Source organism: Arachis ipaensis, chromosome B1 (assembly GCF_059453495.1).
Source record: "Arachis ipaensis isolate K30076 ecotype BB chromosome B1, ASM5945349v1, whole genome shotgun sequence".
In the NCBI taxonomy this organism is placed as follows: Eukaryota; Viridiplantae; Streptophyta; class Magnoliopsida; order Fabales; family Fabaceae; genus Arachis; species Arachis ipaensis.
The window spans coordinates 16398512-16406614 of NC_142436.1; the positions used below are offsets into that span (position 1 = coordinate 16398512).

Below are 8103 nucleotides of genomic sequence, written 5' to 3' on the forward strand. Positions count from 1 at the left end.
CTTCCCATCTTACTTTCTTTGCTTCTCCCTTGGGGTTTTTCTCAGTGTCACTAGGAAGCTATCAGTAGGTTTGGGAATCTTCTCAGCTAAATATCCCACCTGGAATTCCATCTTCCTAATGGTTTCTCCCTGGTTCTTAATATTGGCTCGCACCTCCTCTTTGAACACCTTATTTTCTTGAATCTCTTGGCATATTCCTTCAAGTAAGGCTTCAATCTTAGAGAGCCTGTCATCAATTGATGAGTGGTTCGGAGAAGATGTGCTATTTTGGTTTTGATAAGTATGTGGAGAGTTGTTGTTGTGGGGGTGTTGAGATGTCCTCTGGGTGAATTGTTGGTGAGCTGCATTGTTGTTGGAGTTGTAACGTCTCTGGTCTTGGTTTTGATCTTGCTCACTTTCCCACCCAAAGTTTGGGTGGTTTCTCCATCCAGGGTTGTAAGTCTTGGAGTATGTATCATAGTTTTTCCTTGGTGAATTCCCAATGTAGTTGGCTTGCTCCTGACTCCCTTCTGCTTCTTCATTCACTCCTTCTTGTGTTGTTGATGAAGTGGAGATTGCTGCTACTTGGTTCCTCTCCATCTTCTTGGTGAGGTCAGCCAGCTACTGGGTAATGAGCTTATTTTAGGCCAACAGAGCATCTACATTGTTTAGCTCCATCACTCCTCTTGTGTTCCCTCTTTCGGAAGCATAGAAGTAGTCATTTTCTACTACTGTTTCAATAACATCTATGGCTTCCTCAATGGTCTTCTTCTTGTTCAAAGACCCTTCAGATGAATGGTCTACTACCTTCTTTGACTCATAAGAGAGCCCTTCATAGAAAATGTGCAGTTGGACCCATTCGTTGAACATGTCAGGTGGACACCTCCTTATTAAGTCTTTGAACCTCTCCCATGCTTCATACAGAGTTTCATCATCCTGTTGCCTGAAGGTTTGAACCTCAGCTCTCAGCCTATTGATTCGTTGAGGAGGGTAGAATCTTGCTAAGAATTTGTTCACCACATCCTCCCAAGTTGTCAAGCTCTCCCTTGGGAAGGATTCCAGCCATTTGGCTGCCTTGTCTCTGAGTGAGAAGGGAAATAAGAGCAATCTATAGGCGTCAGGATGAACACCATTAGATTTTACTGTGTCACATATTCTCAGGAAGGTGGTCAAATGTTGGTTGGGATCTTCTTGAACACCTCCTCCAAACGAATAGTTGTTCTGAACAAGGGTGATGAGCTGTGGTTTAAGTTCAAAGTTGTTGGCATGGATTGTTGGCTTTTGGATGCTACTTCCATAATTGCCTGGGTTTGGATTAATGTAAGACCCCAAAACTCTTCTATCCTCCCCAGCATGATTTGCTCCACCTCCTCTGCCATGGTTGTGAGTCTCTTCTTCATGATGATTTTCCATGTTTTCTTCCATGTTTGGTTCAAAGTATTCCTCAAACTATTCCTCCTCTTCTTCAGCACCAACTACTCATTTTTCTTTTGCCTCCCTCCTTAGTCTAAGCAAGGTTCTCTCTGGTTTAGAATCAAAGGAAGTTGAAGCCCCGCTTCTTCTCCCTGTCATACAACCAACAAGTACAAGCAGAGAATATAGGTGCAGACAGTATTTGTGTCAGAGTTATTGTTAGTTGTGGGCGATGCAATATATCAAACAGTTAGTGGGTTAGCAAACAGAATTGAAAATTAACAAAGAAAACAAAAGAGTATATGGAGAAGGGAAGAAGTTTAACTAAAACAAAAGTAAATCACTCAAACAGAAAATGAAATTCACAAAATAAAATGCTCAATCTAGTGATCTTCCAATCTAATCATTGTTGATGCACAATCAATCCCCGGCAACGGCGCCATAAACTTGATGCACGAAAAACTTGTCTCTCAACAAATCTCCCTTCGGCAAGTGTACCGAAGTTGTCGTCAAGTAAAAACTCACAATAGAGTGAGGTCGAATCCCACAGGGATTGATTGATCAAGCAACTTTAATTAGAAGAATGTTCTAGTTGAGCGAATCCAGAATTTGGGTTGAGAGTTGCAGAAAATAAAATGGTGGAATGTAAATAACAGAAAAGTAAATGCTAGAATTAAAGGACTGGAAGTAAATGACTGAAAATAAATTGCAGAATTGTAAATGGGAATGGGGGATTTGCTCATAAAAGTAAATCGCAGAAATTAAAGAGAATGGGTAAGATTAGAGATGGGGAGTTCATTGGGCTTAGGAGATGTTGCAATTCTCCGGATCAAGTTCATTTTCATCTCTTCCTCAATCAATGCACTCATTGATCTCCTTGGCAATCTTAAGTGATTGAATTGCAATTCCTTGCAATTCAATCTCTCAAATCTTGATCAATAGCCAATTCCTTGGTCAATTGCTCATGAGAAGAGATGAAGTATGGTCACTGATTATACCACATGCATTTCCCAAACCAAGTATTGAGAGGGTTACAGTCACATACCCATCCAAACCCAATTTGGTCCAGCATGAGAAAGCATTTCTAGCTTGATCTCTTCATTCCTTTTCCAAGGTTCAAAAGAGATCCAAGTTTGAATAGCTTCTCTTCCAAGATAACTACTCAATTGGATGAAGATTGAAAGCTTTCAAGTAAAATCAAGAGGAAAGATAGAAGAAGAACAATGAAAATTAGTATTGATCCATCAAATTACAACAGAGCTCCCTAACCCAATGAAAGGGGTTTAGTTGTTCATAGCTCTTGAAAATGAAAACAAAGATGGAGAATACATCATAACACTAGAAATTGCAAAGAAAGTAAAATACAAAGAGTGGTTCTTCAGCCTCCAGAACTCCTTTTACAATTCAAAGCCACTCCTATATATACTACTCTTCTCAGCTTCTAGTTCACTCTTCAAGTCTTGGGCCTTTGGATCTTGAGTTTGAAGCAGTTCCTTTCTTTATTTGGGCTTGGCTTTACTTATAGAGAGAAAGTGCGGAGTGGGCAGAGACTTCAGCTCAGCGTGTAAGGAGTGTTAATCATTTAGTAAAAGTCCAAGTTCGGGAACGTTAGTGACACTTAACATTGTCACTAACGTTCCAATGCACCCCTTTTGCCTCACGTTAAAACCCACGTTAACTAGGTTAACGTGGCTTTTAACGTTGCCTTGTCAACCTTCGAGAATGTTAGTGACACTCAACATTGTCACTAACGTTCCAGTGTGCCCCTTCTTGCTTCACGTTAAAACCCACGTTAACTAGGTTAACGTGGCTTCTAACGTGGCCTTTGCCATCCTTCGAGAACGTTAGTGACTTTCAACATTGTCACTAACGTTCCAATGTGCCCCTAGGTCTCACGTTGGAGTCCACGTTAACTAGGTTAACGTGGCTTCTAACGTGGCCATCTTTTAGCCATCCCAACGTTAGTGACAATGTTGAGTGTCACTAACGTTGGCTCATCCTTCATTTCTCATCGTTAGCTTCCACGTTAACCAAGTTAACGTGGGAGTTAACGTGGTACTTTGCACCATAGGCCAACGTTAGTGACAATGTTGTGTGTCACTAACGTTGGCTTCTCTTCCCCCCTTTAACGTTAGAGGCCACGTTAACTAGGTTAACGTGGCTTCTAACGTGGCCACTTATGAGTGATTGCCAACGTTAGTGACAATGTTGAGTGTCACTAACGTTGGCTCAACTTCTCTTCTCCACGTTAGAGTTCACGTTAACTTGGTTAACGTGACTCTCTAACGTGGGCATTGATGGCTTGGCAATCACTTTTCTCATTAATCTTGCAAGTTACCTCCCTTTTCTTGCTTCTTTTTGGTCCTGAAATCAAGCAACAAAGTGCATCAAAGCTCTAGTCCAAGTCATGAGTAATGCAACATAATATTTGTCACTAAACTTATGCAAAATCCTCATGAAATCATGTGAAACGCACAATGTATGCTTGAGTCAAGGCATAAGTGAATATTTACCCAAAACTAGCTTATTTCCTAAAGAAATGCATGAAACTAACCTAAAAACAGTAAAGAAAAGGTCAGTGAAACTGGCCAAGATGCCCTGGCATCACCGGGATCCCACACTTTGTTTTCACACCCATCTTCTAATTGATCATCATGATTCCACTTGAGTGGTAGGCACTTTGAATTCTCCTTAGAGCACCAAATTCTCTTCCTAGACCCATTCAATTGAGTACTACTCCAACCTTTACATCCAGTCCTTGAAGCCTCAACCATAATGAGCCTAAATTTACAATGCCAACCACTAAACATCCTTCTCTTACGCTTCATTCCGCAAAGCACCCTAAGTTGGCCATCCGTTTCAAGCAAACCAAATTTAAGTGGGATAATAAAGCTAAGAATAATAAGTTTTACCTACTCAAATGAAGTTCCTTAGGTAGAGAAGTTCCCAATGATCTTGATAAAGCATATTCCACTCCCGTCCATCCCTTTCTAGGGGGCTTCCACTACTTGACAAGATGCTTCATGCTCTACCTCTTGCCAAGCTTCCTCAAGTTCAAATGCTTTTTCACCAACTTCTTCTAGCTCTTCCTTATCACTCAAGTCATAAATAGGAGGTTGAGTAAAATCTACCTCAACATCAAATCCAAGTTCAATGGGGAAGGATTCATCAGGCTCAAAAGGATCATATGTTGATGCGGAATCATCATAGATAGGGGGGTTTGTTGTTTGTCCCATTTCTTCCAATTCTTCATTCATAATATGCCTTGGAGGTTGTGCACTAGCCTCCTCACCATCAATTTCAAACTCCACGGAAGAGGGCTCTACAAGTTGAGATTCCTCTTTGCATTCAACATCTCCTAAATCTTCAACCATTTCTTCTGATTCAATTGTCTTTACTTCCTCCCCTTCTTGCAATTTTTGTTTCAACACATCTTCTTCACCTTGAAGCTCCAAATTCTCCTTCTCATTATGCTCCTTGGTTAATTCTCCACATTGAACAATAGGGATGTCTTGGATACTTGAGCACAATGATGCTAACTGGCTCACCACTTCGGTTAAGCTAGCCACGAATTCCCCTTGCTTTGGCCAACGAGCTAGAAGTTCTTGTTGTTCTTGCATTAGGGGTTGGAGAAATTTATCCAATGAAGGTGGTGGTGGGAGAGAGGGTTCGTTGTTTGGAGGAAAAGTATTGTAGTTGGAAGGTGGTTCATATTGGTGAAAGTCTTGAGGTGGTGTATGAGGGAATGTTGGTTCTTGGGAGTATTGATGTTGGAATGGTGGTGGCTCTAGATATGGCTCACATGGTTGTTGGTATGGTGGATATGGGTTAGGATCATATGGAGATGAATAGTGCTATGAGGCTTGTGAGTAGGGTTGTTGAGGGCTATATCGAGGACAATGAGGGTCACCACATCCAATAGGTTGGTATGCATTAGGAGTTGGATTATACCTATAAGAAACCGGCGGAGGTTGTTGCCAAGAAGAGTATCCACATGCTTGAGGCTACTCCCACCTTTGATTTCCAAATCTTTTATGCAAACCTCCATTGAAGTTTTCATTTCCTACAACATAGTTTGAACCAAACTCATAGCCAAAAGGATGAGAATTTATAGTAGCAAGAGAAAATGAAAACAAAAACTAACAAGAAACAAAGAAAACCAAATCCTAAAACTAGCAAAAACTAGCAAACAAACCAAAAATCAAGTTATTCACAATATTGACATATATACAATAACCATTAACAAGCACACATTGCAATTCCCCGGTAACGGTGCCAAAAACTTAAAAGAGCATTACCGTCGGCTTAGAAATTTCTTCTCGGTAAGAGAAAATAACTTCGTTGCAAGTATAGTCCCAAACCGACAAATAACACTCAATCAAAGTTTAATTTTGGTTGTCACAAATCCAACCCAATAAAAATAACCGAGAGTATTAGTCCTGGGTCGTTCTCCCTAGGAATTACAATCGATTGCTCAATTATTGGTTATGATTTTCACAGGTTAAGTTGATAAAAGGGCAAGAAAATAAATGACAGGAAAATAGAGCAAACAATTAAAGATAACAACTAATAAAAAGAGGCATTCATGACAAGGATTGAGAATCTAGGCTTTCTATCCTAGTCATTAACCATAATACAATAATTAACAAGAGCTAATCCTATTTCGTCATCTCCAACATCGGAAGAAGGTACAATGTTATCTTCACATTGAGAGAAAGTCAAATAGGACTAGTTAATCTCAAGCCATAAGTCCTAATCAACTTACTAATTGAATTAGCAAGAGATTAGAGTCAATGGAAACAATATTAATTAACAACTCTAGATCACCAACATAAGTTGGGTATTAATGACTCAAGATTGCCTAATTTCTCTTTCCAAGCTAAGAATACTCAAAATTCTACTCTAACATCCAACCAAGCATTTTGTCAAACACTTGGAAGGCATAAAAAGAAAACATGGTAAATTGTAAGAAATATAAAATCTAAAACTACCCAATGTAAGAAATTAACAATAACAACTCAAATAAACAACAATAAACAAAGAAACATTAAATTGCATTAAAAGGAAATCCAAATCTAACAAGAGTCCAGCAACATAAAAAGAGGCATAAAAGGGAAATTAACAATATAAACTAAGAGAATAAAGATGTAGGAACAAGAAATTGCAAGGAAAACAAGAATTAAAGCCTAGATCTAAGAGGAATTAACCTAATTCTACCCTAATTCTAGAGAGAAGAGGGAGCTTCTCTCTCTAGAAACTAACTAAAGCATGATTCCTACACTACCTAATTGCTCCCCCTTTGTTCCCTCTTGAATTCTGCATCAAATAGCCTCATAAATGAGTTGGATTTGGGGATGGATGGCTCAAAAATCCCCCCAGCGTATTCACTTTATTGAGGTCATGTGACAAACATCACGCGTGCGCGTGGCTGACGCGCGCGCGTCGCCTACCAAATTCCCTTCTCACGCGTACGCGTGGATGACGCGTGCGAGTCGCTGGCAGGTTTCCTCCTCACGCGTACGCATGGATGACGCGTGCACGTGGCCTTGAATTTTCTAAATGCTCATTTTTTCATGAATTCTCCACTTTGCATGCTTTTCTCTTCACTTCTTCCATCCAATCCTTGCCTTATAAGTTTGAAATCACTCAACAAATATATCAAGGCATCAAATCGAATCGAATCAAAGTGAATTAAATTTAGCTAATTAAAGGCCCAAAGAGCATGTTTTTAACCATTAAGCACAATTAGGAGAAATTCATGAAACCATGCTATTTCATTGAATAAATGTGAGATAAGTTGATAAAATCTCCTAAATTCAACATAAGATAAACCACAAAATTGGGGTTTATCACAGCTCCTCTAAGGAAAAGGATCATTGAGGCTCAGATCTTCACCCTCATTGTGAACTTCTTTCCTGTGCTCTCATGAATTAGCTTAACATGCTCTAGAGACAGGTCTGTTTACAGTGTGTGGTATGACTAGACTCTTGGTGAAGACTACTCTCATGCTAGGTGAGAAGTCCTCAGTAGGAATCTTCTTGTTCCTCCAGCCTTTGGGTACTTTCTTTTTGGAGCCTTCTCCATCTTTAGTGGTTGGTGAATGCCTAACACCAAACTTAGGTTTGATGTCAGGGGGTACTGTATGGCTTTCCAGCAAGTGAGAAGGCTTAAGCATTGAACGCTTCATGCTAGTACCTTAGGTTGAGGTTTAAAAATCTTGAACAGCAAATAGCCCTCATGCATCCTCAAGCATAGCTCTCCTCTCTCAACATCAATCAAGGCTCTTCCTGTAGCTTGGAATGGCCTTCCTAGGATGACGGAGTTGGCTGTCTCCTCTCCCGTATCAAGTATCACAAAGTCTGCAGGGAGGTAAAGGTCTTCAACCTTTACTAGGACATTCTTTACCAATCTGTATGCTTGCTTCTGGGACTTGTCAGCCATTTCCAATGCAATTTTCGTGGGTTGTGCTTCTTGTATCCCCAACTTCTTTATCACAAAGAGATGCATCAGATTTTTGCTTGATCCAAGGTCACAAAATGCCTTCTCAAATGTGATAGTCCCTATAGTATAGGAAATCAGGAAGCTTTCGGGATCTGGCATCTTCGTGGGTAGCCTCTTCTGGACCAGTGCATTGCACTCCTTGGTCAACACCACAGTTTCATCTCCCTTCAAGGCCTTCTTCTTAGAGAATACACTTTTCAAACAGGCCAT

At 40.2% G+C, this 8103-nt stretch overlaps 1 non-coding gene across 1 annotated transcript; it reads left to right on the top strand.

The window, feature by feature from the left end:
• Positions 1-847: 847 nt before the first annotated feature.
• LOC148575821 (small nucleolar RNA R71) lies at positions 848-951 on the top strand. Its single transcript, XR_015904450.1, has one exon. It is a non-coding gene; the product is annotated as a small nucleolar RNA R71 (small nucleolar RNA).
• The last annotated feature ends 7152 nt before the right edge of the window (positions 952-8103 follow it).